This window comes from Amblyomma maculatum, chromosome 3, assembly GCF_055883805.1.
Source record: "Amblyomma maculatum isolate TAMU_Amacu chromosome 3, ASM5588380v1, whole genome shotgun sequence".
NCBI lineage: Eukaryota > Metazoa > Arthropoda > Arachnida > Ixodida > Ixodidae > Amblyomma > Amblyomma maculatum.
Window position 1 is genome coordinate 195,636,877 of NC_139346.1, and position 15,363 is coordinate 195,652,239.

Sequence of the window (15,363 nt, forward strand, 5' to 3'; positions counted from 1 at the left end):
GGTACCCTAAACAGTCTCTTGCAATTTATGTTTATGTTTTAGTTTACTCTCAAGCGCGTGAGGGTGAAAAGCGTGCCGAAATTAACTGTTATTTCAAACTTAATACAAGTGCTAATATCAGAATTTATTAGACGTGGTAAGAACAGTAAAAATATATTTATCTAGAATATAAAACTCCGGGACGCTTTCTGAAGCGACATTTTTCATCTTCAAACCCACTGTTAAGTAGCTCTCGACAAGCCATTCAATGATACCATTTCAGTAAAACGTTTTGCGCGCAATCTTAATGTTAGGACGATAAGGAGGAGCTTACAGCCTGTGCACGATACATAAGTGATGCGACATTCCTAAATAAATGCAATTTCGCTTATTGCGCTCCCAGAAATAAATTGCAAGCAAAAAAAGAAAAGTATATATGAAAGCACTGTCGAAATGCCTCCATATCCAACCTGCAGCCAGCAGTGGACGTCGGTATTAAATTCTCCTCGGTAACTGTAGGGGCCTGTCAAGCGTGCTTGAAATATTCTGACCAGGTAGAGGACTCAGATTTGTTAGCAGTGCACACTTGCACAAACTATAACTACGCAGATGAGAAACCCAGACGTAAGAGAAATAGTAATAAGGATATGAGCTCTTTGGGAACGGTTCGTACGGCTTCTCAGCCAGGGACGCAAAAACGCACCACAAAGTGACAAGCATATTAAAAGGATTAGGTGTCAATATTTTTTCCGCTCCGAAACCAATTAAGTAAAAGACGCCAGAGAAGACGCTGGGCTAATGCCCTTCTAATATACATGAAGTGCTAACAAAACCTCCGCACAGCTTGCGATGCTAGAACAGCCACATACTGAAAGGGGATCTGGATCTCAGATAGTTTTACGTTGTTTTAATTCACAACAACTAGGTATGGGAAGCAATCCTATATTTGCAGTTATGATGGGCATTGCTGTGCAGTTAAACGCTAGTTCCCATTAGAGTTTCTAATCATGCTGTCAACTATTTCGTCTTCGTCTTATTATATGGTGGCCGTCTCGGTTGTTTCCGTTGGTAGAGCGAGTGGCTTTGTGAGGCGCACCTCTTTGACTCAAGCTCTAGAAAAACAGGAACTTTTCTTTGCTTACGCGCTTTTGTGGAAGATGCATACCTTTTATTTTGTAGCGCATATGTCAGCGCTCGGTTGGAGGGTATTGAGCAATTAGACCTGTGTTAATGTTTTCTAAATTTTAAACCAGTGAATACTTTCACATGAAACATTTTTAAAGGCCATATCTCCAAGCAGTGTCTTCGAACTATACATAAGAAAAATATTTTTTCCTTCATAATATATTTGTACACCAGAACTTCATAAAATTATTGTGGCTCGTACACTCTGAGAGATTGTTGATTTGTACAAGTATCAACTAAGAAAAAGATGCAGTAGGAAACACAGTCGCCTCAACCAATGTCAAGAAAATTCAGTAGAGCACCCTCCCCCCTCCCCCCCCCCCTTTTTCTCAAAGAAAAAAGAAAGAAAACAAGCTGTTCTCAGAGATTTAGAGGCCTTTCGGAAAGCCCGTGTTTCGTTAATATTCTTTCAACATTTTCACTGTTTATAGCATTCATGAATCTGGCCGCCCGACCATTATCTTGAGAGAAAATTATTGAACGTCCCAGCAATTGCATGTCAGCTCCCACACTGATAATGGTACCATAGCGGTTTTCACTTATTCCGTTTAGTTCAGTTTGTTTTTAAATTTATTCAAAGAGAATTCTGTTAATAATACAACCAGAGAAAAACAACATATAAGGCAAATATGAACACACCATGCAGATTGCAGATGAACCCAACTTTAGCGCAGAAACAGAAACAGAAAAAAATGTGCACTGCATTCTCTTACTTACACTAAGGCACAATGTTTCTTTCTTTGATCTATTTTCATTTCCTCTCCTTTATGTCTCACTGCTGTCCAGGGCGACAAACCGGATCCTATCTTTGTAACCTCAATTCCTTGTGAGTTCATCTTCTTCATGGGCTCATTTTCTGTGGCTGAAAGAATACGATTCAATTGGAAATTTGTACCTCAGCATACGCAGAGTAGTGAGCAGCGAAAGCTGCCACAACTCTGTCGTAGTCTGTTGTCGCAAATTAGGGGCCAAAACCCAGGTCCTATAGGCGAGCCCACACCATGTTGGTGCAATGGCTAAGGCGCTCGACAGCTGTGCCCGCGCAGGACTGCTGCGCCCGTGTGCTGTGCGATGTCAGTGCGCGTTAAAAAACCCCGGGTGGTTGAAATTTGATGAGCCCTCCAATACGGCACCTCTCACAGCCTGAGTCATTTTCGTACGTTAAACCCCTTAAACTAAACTGTAGGCAAGCCAAGTTTCCAATTTAAGAGCTTTTGTAGAAATTTCTTTCTTGCTTATTTTTTTATTCCGAGAATACTGCTGGCGTCTTTCATCCTGACTTGGAGGTGCGCTAACTTAACACTAAAAAGGACAACATAAAGACACAAGCGCTGACTAGCCACAACACTTAATTTTAATCTTCCCCAACATCAATGAGGATGAAAAAAAAAAAACACAAAACCAAAAGCTAAAACACATTTAGAACCATATGAAATTCGTCCCATTACCCTTTCTTTTTGTTCCGATAAAGAAAGTTTTTCTTTCGAAGTCAACTGTTTTATGTTTAGTATTATGTTAGCGAAACTCTAGGTCAAGATGAATGAAGCCCTGTGTAAAGGGTCGGCCTCTTTTGAGACTCTTAGAGGACTGGGCTACACCTTGAAAGTTATACAGAAGTCAAGACTTACAAAACCACAAAAGGAAGCTTGCGCAAGGAAAGTAAGATTGGAAATAAGTAATCATCATGAGAGGTAATATCTGTGTCATGTATAATACAGCATGGGAACGAACGGGATAAATTTTCTTGCGTCGTAGCACACAAGCACCAAAGCATAAGGCTCATATAAACTATTACTTAAGGTTAGAAAGAACACAGTGCAAGAATTCAAAGCTAATAACATCCCCGTATAACTTGTTCCTTTCCCTAGTTGCTCGCGAGAAAAATAAAGAAAGGTGTCAGTAAAATATTTACACTTCCATGAATATTGGATCCTGGCATTTCTTTTAGATAAAGGAATTAAGTAAAGCTCATAATCTAGTTCTAAAGCACCGTTCTTCTAAACTTAAAATGCTCCGCAGCAAATTAATTAACCGTCACAAAGATTCGAAAAACGTTATTTCTAAAAACAGGCGTAATTTTAGGCAAAACTGGGGAGCAGCAGCATAAAGCATAAAAGGTAGTTAATAATTTTGCCGCAATTTATCTATTGCACATATTTTGAGTATTTTGCTTAAAGAAAAGAAAGCAATACACGCGGGACATCTACGCATCGCACACACGTCTAAAATACGCTTTCCTCCGCTATACTCGTTCACAGGATCTGAACACTTTTTGACCTCCCGCCCACCCGCCGTAAACATGACGTCACTGTTCACGCTCTGTGAAAATCCTCAAATGTCTTACTTCTTTTTTTTTTTTTTTGTTTCCGTAACAACCTGAAGGAATGCTCGAATCACTGTGCCCACCATACAAGCCTTATTTGTAGAAAGTTGTTTCAACAAACAACAGTAATCAATTATTATAAAAATACCTATGATTCCTGTGAAGAATGAATGCATAAATATATTTTCTTAGCCCCCATTTAGCAACCACACTGAATGGATTGCTATGCTATAACTGGGCCAGCATTGTTCATTTAGAAGCCTCCTCCTGACCTGTGCTGTCTTGGAGTTGCAATGTGTACGGGCCAGTAAGTAAGCTCTAGAGAGGGGGAAGAACTGTGCCCCTGTCTTAATGACACTTTACTATAAGCAGTATTGTACCGTACTTCTATAGCGTGCACAAAGTGTTCGGGCTGCTGCATCAGTTTCCACCGTAGAGGGCACGTGTGCTTAAATCTTTCAACAACACTTTCCGATAGGTTGAATGTTACACGAAATGTATAGAGCTAGTTCGCTATAAAGGCCGTCACCGTAGCGATTTTTCGGGTCAGGTGTTGCCGGAAGTTGTCGGAAATGTTGTGAACGGGACATAAAAAAATGAAGGCTAGTAGTTGATAAGTGCTAGGTAGTTGATGGGAAGAGTGGTGGCTTTAGTATTAACCACCAATCACCTATAAATGATGGATTAGTTATTGATAATTGAACCAACTAAAAAATAAAATTAAAGACGAAAACCAGTTTAGCACAGAACTAAAAAAAAAATACTGAGTGATTCCTTCGGAGCTCAGCTAGAAGAGTAGATGAAGCAAGCAAACGTACGCAATCATACCTACTACTAAGACGAAGCTTAAACATCCTCCTCATTTATTTTCTACCACAACGCAGTGAATGAGAGGTCGGCCCTTACCGTACGTGACGGCTTACCGCTCACCGAGACTTTTCCTAAACCACTGAAGAACAATGGTATCCGCGCCAGCAGCGTGATATCGCCACACACCTTGGAGCCCAGGGTATCAATTTCCTGAGGCCAAATATAACTTGGCAGAGCGGCCGATGTCAACGCATTCTTCCTTTTTTATTTTCCCACCCGCCCCGTTGTCTCACTGGTTACGGAACTCGCGTGCTGAACTCAAGGACACTGGATCAAATTCCCGGCCGCGGCCACGTGTCGATGGAAATGAAAAGCAATGCGCCCGTATACTGTGCGATGCAAGCATTTTAAGGAACCCGAGGCGGTGGAAATTTTCGGAGCGCTCCACTACGACCTGCCTTTAGTCGCTTTGGGACATTAAACCCTACAGACTAAACCAATCCAAACCTTGCATTTACGCGCCCTCAGGGTATTCAGGTTTGATTTCGTGATTTGTTCTTTCATAATTTCCTGTTTTCTGCTCATCAATTAGCTTTGCGAGATGTTTCTCTTTGGTATTTTAATTAGGTCATATCAAGCGAAAGGGTAAATAAATACAGGAATACAGAGCTTGCTTCGACTACTGTATTATGCAGTAGCATAAGAGCTTAATGTGAGCGAAATCCTAGTGGTGTGACCCAATTGCTCCTGCCATTTGGCAGGTGGTTGCAGTATCCACTTGTCCCGAGCCAAAGTCGGTTTATGGAAGAGCCAGCTGCCACCTGCCAATGCTCATAGGCGACAAAGTGGAGAGACGAAAATCCGCCTCTACTTCTAGGAGGGGCGGGCAAGAAGGCTTTGCCATAGAAATTTGAAAGATTATAATAAATTAAATAGACAAATAGGGTAAGGCATTGTATCTGCAGCCAGGCACTGTATGTGTTGTAATGCACGCATTGTATTTGTTTTGGTTCATGGCAGCTCAAATCTAGGTTCTTGAGCTATCGAATTGTCACAGCTGACGGTAATACAGTGCCCTCCAAGTCCTTCGGAAATATTCGCCTCAATGCACCTTTTTAATTTGGCGCATATCTACGGCCCTAATAACATGTATACAGTAACCTCACTGGCTGGGCGTGGATGTTAAGAAAATAGTTTCAAGGTCATCGACATTTCCTTTTGTCAAGGTCGAGAACTGGACGCAATTCCTCGATCCTGTTGTAAACTATATGCTTTACTCTTCCTCCTGTGGCCGTGATCTATTGATAGAGCAAATATTAGCACGACCCTCGCGTGCTCTCTTCCTCATAGCTATCACTTATAAATGATGCTGCGGGAAACGTCGACGTCATCCTTTTAAGCCCAATTATAACAGCAGGTGAAAGAAAGACTGTTGACCAGCTTAAATCGTTGCCTAAAGGGAGGTTGGCGAGAGTCTCGATTTGTAGCACGGCTGCCCTGGCCCAATACTTGTTAAGATCAATGCCGTAGACATTATCTACGCTGTTCGGATGTAGACGACCAATGAATGGCATTTAGGGAACCCGCGCCGCATATTCCTCTCCAGGCGTACAGTCTCGTACACAGGCACCCTAATTAAGTTGATTTAATCTTGATGCGTTTCGCTGTCATTGATGAGTACGATTCCACTCAGATAAGTGAAATAAAGTGGCTAAAGTTGAAAGCGCGGAGGAAACGTGGAGCTGCTCAAACAATGGAGGGTCTGCACTCGGGTCCCATGTTCCCAAGCTAATACGCCTTTCCTGCCACCGTATCGCTGGCTCGGAGCCAATTAATGGACACGATCAATGCGGGAGGTGGAGGTAAATCAGTACAAAACCTGATGGACTGAAAGAGAATCATCCCTCGTTCACTCCCCCTCCCCCTTTTCCCGCATTGATTTTCTCCCAGTTACGTTCGGAACATTGCATGCTCCAGCGTGACTTCTTTTGCAGACTGATTGTGCTGTGTACGCATGCTTGGTGCCCCGTTTTCAAAACACGTTTGTAGTGAAAGCTGCCGGAGGTGAAACGAAGATTTCTAGAAGCCCAGAATTTCGGAAAAATTCTTGGAAAGATTTTTAATGCATTTTTACATATTGTGTAACAGTACCGCGTAATAGATATATTCGTAAATGCTCCTTTGGCAAACTTGCAAGTATTGCATCCTTTTTGTTTTTCAAAACCACAATTCATGAGGTTTATAGTGGCCCTGGTGACTTCTTAGACGCGCAGGGAATAATGCGGCTGCACAACTTTCCTATCCATATGTTAGACCGCTTCGACCAATATGCTCATAAAAGTGTTAACAACATTGCACGACTAAATCAATGTTATTAATGTAAAAGCCTTTCAAAGCGCATGGAACGAGATCTTGTGCGTGAGAGCTGTGTGCGAGGTTTATGCGCGAGATCGGTCATATTCTGCGAAATTCCGTGCGATGTGTTCTTGTCTAGCATCCTTGCGATCTGGAAACCCAATTTACAAAGAACTCATGGCACTGCAACCCCCCCCCCCCCCAAAAAAAAAAAAAAAAGAAACAAAAAAGAAAAACGAAGAGTAGGCCAATGTGGTAGCGTTCAGCAGTGCGTGCCAGCACGGTGGCATATTGTTTCATGTACTTCTTTCGTGCTTTAGTGATCGGCGCCGCAGAATCGATCCATTCCTAGTCTCCACGAAATGGAAAGTGACGCCGACATTCTGCATATATTATCGCTAGTTGATTCCTAGTATATAGGCATACTCGAAGTATAAATAATTACGTGTCAGCATTTATATTCGTCGCTGAAGAGCAACCGCTGCGGTTGACAAGTTCGAAGGGCGCGAGCGTGCTTCGTCACTGGCATGGTCGAGTGCGCCGATCGCCGTTTTATAGGTAGACCACTGCTCCACGCCTTCGCAACCAACCTTCTGTGCTCCGCTACCTCCATGTGCCGTCTCATCGTACCCTCTATTTTTTTGTTTCTCTGCCTACTCTTGTCTGAAAAAGAAAAAAAAAAGGATATTCCTGTCAACAGACTTTCATCCATTCTTTCTCACTTTTTATCTTCTCTTCCTTTTTTTGCTCTATCTACCAATTTTTCATGCCTTCTCTCTCCTCTCCGGCCCCTTTGAACCGAGGATTCAACCGAATGGACGGTTGGACGGCGGTACCTACTGATACAATTTTCCAATATCGGGCTTCAACTTTAACACGTTAAACAAAGCGTAAAAATAAGTTTAAATTAACGTGTGCAATAATCCTCACTGCTGCCATCACACTCTGCCATTTTGGTGTTATCCTTGCCGCTACGTATTATCAAACCACAGAATACTCTACTGACTGCATGGAAAAATAATCGCTTACATTTTAAATAATCAATCAAGAAGAATTCAAAAGGAGGAGGGTTCATGTACATATGATGCCACCGATGCTTCCAAACTATCAAATAAATGTAAATTCCACAAATAAAAAAAGCGCTCTTATTTTTTTCTCTGTCAGCTTTGAACCGCGCCAAACATTGCAATCTGACTTCTTGCGAAGAAGGAGCATCTTGCATGTTGTTCAGTCTCCAGAATAATTGTAATTATTGTGCCTGCTGCCTTACAAAACGTTTTGAACACACTACTGTATTTATCTCGAGAGCAAGATTGATCGGCAGCTGCTTCAGCTACGGGCGCCGAATAAATATGCCATGCTGCGCCCTAGTGTACCAGCACTTTAACCTGAAGTATCGCGAGACTGGATTAGTTTTCTAGTTTATCTTAGTTGAATTAGGCTGTCCGAGCTTGCTTATTCGAGGACGCATCGATCGAGTCATCTACTTTACAGGAGAAGCGTGGACACGACACATGTTCAATGAGTGAATGTGTTTGACATTATTCACTTTATTCGATGCGAAGCCGGAAGCAGTTCTAATAGGAATATATGGTCGCGGCAAGCCTGGAGGACAAAAAGCACTCAAAGAGCGATTAATCTTAGTTTGCCAAAGGGAAATTTACCTTTTTTTTTTCACTTTTTTGTGTTTAAGGTTGCCCAAACGCATCTCCATCTCTTCGAAGATATACAATTTTTTGCTTTATAAAAGGAAGATTGCTTCTCAAACAGTTTCTACTGCCTTTGCTGCAAATTGTATCAAAATAGAGCTTAATTACGGCGTTACACAATTGTGGACTGAGATGGGAAAGCAGCAAGGCTATTGCCTGGTCTTAACGTGCGGTAAAGCAATAAATCTTATTCATTAATTAGAGCTAGGTTAATGGAAGCTCCTATTCATTTTGTATTCTTCTGTTTGGATTATTAGTAGCTCTGCTGCCTTATCGAAAGGGCATTTCTTTTTTATATTCTCCAACTTGTATTCTTTGCTATTATTGTACGCAGAAAAGCGCTGTTACAACAATGTCTCGAAAAGTTTGCAATAAAGCACAACTGATGTGCAAGTGAGGAATAGTTTGTTACTTAGATTTAACAAAGAAATAATGTTTGATTGCCATTTGCAGTGTCCCTATTTTCGAAATGGCCTCATTTGAAATGTTCCTCCTGAGAACTTTTTGTAAACGCGAACTCTTTTATCTCCTGATACTTCATGAGAGCTAGAACCCGGCGTAAACGTCCATACGCTAATGATTTAGTTGCAAATAATGTTTTAATTACAGACAGCCCTGCTACCTAATATAATGCAGCCATTCTGCCTATTTAAATGCTGGTTAATCTAAGGATAATTCCATTTTTTGACAAGCTATTAGTTCGCCTCTCACACTAGTTTAATGTAGCATTGCGAGCTTTAAATATTCCTTTTTTGTGGTTGTTGTTATTTTAACCATTTTTCTATTAGGGTAAAAGCCCGCCACAGTAGCTAAGTTGTTAGGATGCTCGACTACTAAACTCAATGACGCGGGTTCGGTTCTTGCCATGGCGGCCGCTTTCCGATGGAAGCTATAAACAAGGCGCCCATGTAGTGTGTGACGTCAGAGTACGTCAAAGATCCCTGTGCGGTCGAAATTTCAGGATACCTTCTCGGCGGTGTCCCTCATATTTCTAACCACCTTGGGACATTAAACACTATAAACCAAGCCATAACAATTTCGGAGATGTATGCTATACCAATACTTTGAAATATTATTATTATTTTTTATCGTTTCTTTGCCTTCACTATTTCTGAATTCGGCTTTTTCGTTTCGAAGTAAGAATATCAGATTATGATATACTCATGAACGCCGACTAAGAGTGAGGTTTGCACACTGTACATGGCGCGGCTTTAAAACTCATAGGAGGGCTTCGGATTAACTCTGAGCATAGCAGCCGAGCTTTCTAACCTCTCAACCACAACGGCTATTCAATGTCGCTCACGTTATGTGATTGCGAACGCACTTGTACGGATACCACAGCTGAAAAAGAATCGTTCAGCAATCTCTGTGCCTTACTCCTGTTTGCCCTCCTGATCCTGACCTCCCAGTACACATGACCTGGCGCAGGCAATTCAAAGAGTGCTTCCGCACGGTATCATCGGTCTAACCACTTTAAACCCCGGATAATTATGGGAAGCGTATTTAGGAACTTCAGTGCTGTTTCCTCAGCACTGGCCGTTTCAAGATGTCGATAAGTTCGGCTTCTCACTCTCGTCTCTGTGGCTTCCTGGCTCCTTTGTTGGATGGGAAGCACTTGGAATCGGGTTAGACTGGAATTTTTACTTTCCGTGTAGCTATGTTTTCAACTAAGTCTATATGGAAACCCTGTGCATATTTCTTGTGTAGCCGTGTGGTTTAGTTGAAGTAGACGTTGAATATAATGTACATTGGCTAATAGTCTGCCGAGAATATTAGGAATACGAATGGGTCCTCGGAAGAGAATGGAGGAGGGGGACAAGTGGACATACAAACGTTATACAATATTGCTGGACTCTGAACCGCATGGTTATTGCTTTCGGACTAAAATTTCGGCAGAGACGTTGCTTCAAGTGAGCATGCAAAAACATTACGCTATTCGTAGTCATGCTAAGGCGCTCAAATGCCAACTGCTGTAAAGTATGTCTTCGATAATTATTGAATGCGATGAGGTCATGTCAAGTCAGCAGAGGAAATCACACCGAAGATCTTGCGCGTCTCAACAATTTCTAAGGGTGCACCTCCAAGAACCATTTTTTCTTCTACCTATGCCTACTTTCCTGTACAAATGAATTCAGCGACCTTGTATTATTGGCTGCTTATTCTTAAAGAATTCGTATTTGACCGACCCAAACTATTGCAAGATCCTTTTTGGCTTGTCGTACTACTTCGTCAATATTTTTAATAGTGACAAATATGCCCTTGTCGTCTGCATAAAGCGCGTATATTCCATTATTTTTCTTCAGCACATGATCACTAACATGAATATTGAAAAGGGCTCAAAATACTACCCTGGGGCATGCCGGAAGTCACTATTCTGTGTGATGAGTTGTTATCAGAGAGAAAAGCTCGCTGTTGGGGATTCGAAGGAAAAGGTTTAAGTAAAGCGAAACTAACTGACTAGTTTGTCTAATAATACTTCGTGTTCAAATCAATCAAACTCTGTGGTGTAGTCAGTGAAACATTTTAGGGTATGTTTGTCTTCATCAAAATCAGAAATTATGAATTCCTTCTGCGTTAATACTGCTGTTCCCGCAGACCTGTCTTTGAAAAAGCCATACGACAGTCCCAAGGCTTGTTAAGTTTATTTTAATAAATAACCTGTTTATGAGCAAAAAATAATCATCTATAAGCTACTGAAAAATACAGTACTTGTTGCATTACATCGAGTGGGTTTATTTAAATCTATCTTTATTACGGCAACGTCATCAGTGTTGTGAGTCAACAGCTTTGCAGTAATCGTTTAATTGCCCCTTGAAGAGACAAGAAATCATAGATTACACCTTCTAAGATCGTTGGTCTTCAGCCCGGAGGATTAGTCTGTGGAAGACTCGGCCTGTGCTGTAGCGGTAGTATAGGGCTCACGTGTTTCTTAATTAGGACTGATGAAAATCACGAGTTCTTAATCTTGGCCATCCTAGATGCACTTAATATAATATGTGCAGTTGGGAACACGACTATCTTCTGGGAGCTGGCTGCTCGACAAGCTAGACAGCGATGAAATACCGCTGTTTACTACTGTACTCATATTATTCGCATATCCTAAAACAACTCGGGGATAGGCTGGGGGTTAGACTCGGGGATAGAGCGCTGTTTCTAGGCACGACCCTAACCAAAAGCTTTATTTTTCTATCTTTAAGCATTCTGGGAGCCCGAGCCTTAACGCCACGGGGTTCCTGTCACTTCGTCTTTTTCCACCGCTCTCGGCGTCTAAAAAGAGCACTGTTACAATAATTCTGCTGCGTTTATGCGTGAGCAATCACAGTGATCTTAATCAACGCACGCATATCTCTTGTTTGCGCGTAATACGCACTACCATTCTGTTTCGCCCCTTCTTTTTCGAAAACCTTCAAAACCTGGCGTCGGTGTGACTAGAAAAAGGCTCATTGCTCTAGATGGGGCGCAACAGAGTCATGACATTCCATGCAGTGGCATTGCTTAAATAAAATTTGTGATCAGTTGATCGTATTGCAACCCTGATGCATGGTTCGCGACTCAAACAGGTCCTTCTTTTAAAATTTCTTTTTTTTCGTTCTTTTTCCCATGTGGCTAATCAGTTGGCTAGCGATGTTGAGCGAGACAGATTTCGCTTCCGTTTTCCCAATATAGATTAACCTAACCGCGGTACGAGTACGCTGTCTTTCACTGCATACTGTATTATACTATAATGCAAACATTCACCTAACCACCACACCCTGTTTCTCGCTGCAGATAAAATACTGTCTTCGCTGAACTCAAGACAACAAAGTTTCATACCATACATAATTTTATATCCGGCTTTCCACATTTTAAAGCAGTACGTCGGCATTGTGCACTAAGCGGACGCTTCCACTTAACCTTATTTTATCCTTCTTTATAGCTACTCTGCGTGAAAAAAATGCGGCAGCATCACGAACGAAAATTTAAAACAAGAATGGAAATCGAAAGGAAAGGGCAGATTTCATTTCTGCGGCGCCGAAATAGAAGACCCAGTCTACAACACTATGCGTATTACGCGCCCTCAACAACGCTTTTCTTATTCCGGCTCTCTTTTTCCTGCTTATGTTGCGGCTTTTCGGGACAGTCTGAAGTCCAGACATTTGGGTGAGCGGTTTCTTTCCCGAGCGTTGCGTAACATTATCCCTGTAACTGAGAAAAACTTTTGTGAGGCACAGCCATAAACTGGTTGGCTCTCAATTTATTTTTTTATTACGCTTACATTTACACTGCTTTCCTTTGCTACGATCTTCAGTAGTCTGGTCGGCTCCTGGAACTTGAGGAGTTCCAAACGATTGAAGACGGAGTAGGAGCGACTCTAGACTCCAGAGTCCTTCAGTGAAACCTAAGAATAGCACTGTGATGAAAGAACAGAATGCGGCGAAGTAAAGTGGGTGTCATGATGGATGACATTTAGGACTCTGTTGGCTCTTTGTCTGAAGCGCGTATTACGAGCACGCATTACACACGTATCAGAACATATATTGTTGCGCAGCCATTATTGTTGCGCTCATTCAAGGAACCCAAATATATACTGAAGTGCCCCTAGGTGAAAAAAATTGAAAGTAATGAAACTCAAGTTTTCATTACTTTCAAACTCATATCAACAACGTAAATAAAGGTATGTTGCGTGACGACGTGACTGGCAACTGCAGCACGGCACCGTGCGAAGGTAAAGCTGCAGCGAGAGACAAAAAAAAAATGCACTTCTACAGCACTTTTATCATCATCTTTTTTTTCGTGCATTACGAGCAACACGCGTGAATGTAAACCTAACTACCGTAGCTGTGTTCTGTTTGTCCGGAGTCTGCACGCAATGACCATCGCTCCTTCAGGGTGTGTTCAACGTTCCACATCATAATCGGTAGGACGCTGCAAACTGGAAGGGGGAGGGGGGAGTGAAGAGGGAGGGAGGAGTTAGCTTAATGTGATATGAAGAGCAATAAGCAATATAATTTTTATTTAATTATCCTTAGCAGCATCCTTACCTTACTATAGCCACTGCAGCGTAAATGTCTCTGGTCTGCTCCCAATTCAATTGATCCTGTGCCTGCTGTATCTACATTATCCCTGCAAGATTAATCTCACGGTGCGCTTGTTTCAGTTTGATCCCACTCAGCTGTCGTTATCTAGTATCTCTACGTATTGGAAAATATTGGAAGATATCTATAGTGACTGCACAGCAACGATAGTTCTCTATAAATAAAAGTAATAGAATTCCCATAAGGAAAAAGGTATGAATATATGATCTCACCAGTGCGCTCCAGCACGCGGACGAATTATTCCGGCACCTAGATTGGGTATAGTTAGAAATACGTGTTTACGGAGAATACATCAGGGATCTGCGGCTCCATGACGCAGCTTTGCTAAAGTAACTTAGTGGAAAAAGGAGGACGGTTAGTGCCCTAGACAGGTAAAGCGTGGTAGGTTTAGAAACTAATATGGAGAAGACTACAGCATGATAATAGTTTTCAATAGGTAGCTTTGCGCTTGAAGTGAAAAGAGAACACGTCAACTTTAGACAGGAGATGACCGCAGTTTCTCACCAACAAACTGAAATAACGTGGAGAAAAAGGCTTAGATGAAGCGCATTTAGCAAGTACTCTCATTTCAACAATAAAAGGGTACGAAGCATAACAAATACCACGTGATCGAGCGCTCGATGCGCTCGAATTAAGCGAACTATCGACTTTTATCCTATTTCTTATTTTACTTTATTTTGGCTGTCATAGTGAGAAGTGGGCTGGCTTTTTTTGTTTAGTTTGCTCATTTTTACAAAGCAGACTTAAGGTTTTTCTTAAAAATGTGAAGCTCTTAAAAATGTGAAAAATGTGAAAAATGTAAAAAAAGCTCTTAAAAATGTGAAATGTGAACGATCGATTCAGAAAATCTGTTACAAAATTGTCCCAAAGAGACCAAAGAGACCTCACTTATTAGTCAATTTTGACCGGCGGACCTGTCGACCAGTAAGACCGGGGGCTGACTGACAGCTTAGTGACAGTTTTTTATGCGATCGTAGCGCAGTTTCGCCCTTGTGTTTTATAAAATATTGAGCACATAAAAGTAAGAGCAGAAATTTCGGTTAATTCCTTAGCAACAACTAGGCATGGAAAATAAAGATACGCCGTCTTACTGCGCTCATTATGTGTAAAGCAGCAGAACAATCATGGTTGCGGGCGAAAGAGAAGGACGATAAGAGGCACATCGCGTAAGTGGATGGATAGAAACTGGAATAGGGGCAGCAGCGATTTAGTCTAAGGCCTCCCTTTGCATTCACGAATGCACAAAGTGGCAGGTAGATCGTATTTTGGAAGAAACGCAATTTCGAGCGTAACAATTGTAAGCAATTTTGTCTTACGATTGGTGCGCGAATTAAATTCTGGATTCTTTTTGCCTCTGTTTCAATAATGAAACAAATTTTCATGGTTACATTCGTTCTTACTAATCGGAATTCATCTTTCTTCTGTCCTTGGTCGTATTCTTCCTCAGGGTTTCTGCTTCATTTTCACCGAGGTGTCCAGACAGCTCTTCTTTCCCCTCTGCGCACTCGCAGGGCGTCGCGAGATGGAGGCTCGCTAACACAATTATCAATAGAGGCATCAAGTATCTTCAAATTTATTACCCTTACACTTTTTTCTCGCGAAATCTCGCTCTTCAAAAATATGAAACCCCCATTTCTCCTGAAATAAGTAACAGAAAAAGCAAAAAGAAATCCAGTAAAAATTCTTCACATGGTCTGTTGTACAGCTGTCGCTGTCTTTCATGCCTGCAGTTGCCCTCATCATATTTTGTTGCCAAATAATCATTTGGCTCACCTGCAATGATATCCATCGTCGTCCAGGAAAAGTGGCATTCAGAAAACCGCTGACATAGTACCTACGTCACTCCGCACCATAATTTTAACCACCCACGAAGGTCCCTTTACATTCACTTTACACCCATGGAATAAAAGTGGTTGAAACATGACTT